General features: G+C 77.1%; 1 protein-coding gene across 1 annotated transcript in view; it reads right to left on the bottom strand.

The window, feature by feature from the left end:
• Window positions 1-503, bottom strand: part of LOC118158594 (nascent polypeptide-associated complex subunit alpha) — a 4,001-nt gene extending 3,498 nt beyond the window's left edge. The window contains exon 1 of the mRNA XM_035313261.1: window positions 428-503. The gene's annotated coding sequence lies outside the window, so the exon portion shown is untranslated. The remainder of the gene's footprint in view (window positions 1-427) is intronic.
• Between the last annotated feature and the right edge of the window lie 17 nt (window positions 504-520).

Here is a 520-nt window from a genome sequence, read left to right as displayed (position 1 = left end):
TCTGCCCGTCCTGAGAGCCGCTGGGTGCCCGGGAAGCCCCGGGGGCCGTCAGCTCCTGCAGCGCGCGATCCCCTCGCAAGCCGCAGCGTGGGTTTTTTTGCCGGCAGCGTGGCAGCGCCCAGAGCAGAACCGGGCACCTCCAGCGCCACGCTCTCATGCAGCTGTTACCTGAATCCCGTCCCGTTTCCTTCTCGGGGAAGGGTCTCGGCACCCCCGGCCCCGCCAAGCCCGCGGCCGAGGTCCTGCCGCAGGCAGCCGGGGGGGGGGGGGGGGCCGGGGGGCCGCCCGCGGCCCCGGGCCCCGCCCCCCCCCCCCCCCCCCCCGGGCCCCCGCGGGGGGGGGGGGACACACGGGGGGCGGTGGGGGTTAGTATCTGGTGGGCGGCCAGTGACACTCCATGCACACGGCAAACGGGGGCGGGCGGTACCCTTGTCGTTCCTCAGCACGGGCGGCTTGGCTGCGGGAGCCGGGGGGGGCGCAGCGGGGGCCACGGCGGCTCGGGGGGGGAGCTCCACCAGGA

The sequence above is a fragment of the Oxyura jamaicensis genome (genome assembly GCF_011077185.1).
Source record: "Oxyura jamaicensis isolate SHBP4307 breed ruddy duck chromosome 33 unlocalized genomic scaffold, BPBGC_Ojam_1.0 oxy33_random_OJ69287, whole genome shotgun sequence".
NCBI lineage: Eukaryota > Metazoa > Chordata > Aves > Anseriformes > Anatidae > Oxyura > Oxyura jamaicensis.
The sequence above is the reverse complement of the archived record's forward strand: the minus strand, read 5'-3'. Positions and strand labels throughout refer to the sequence as shown.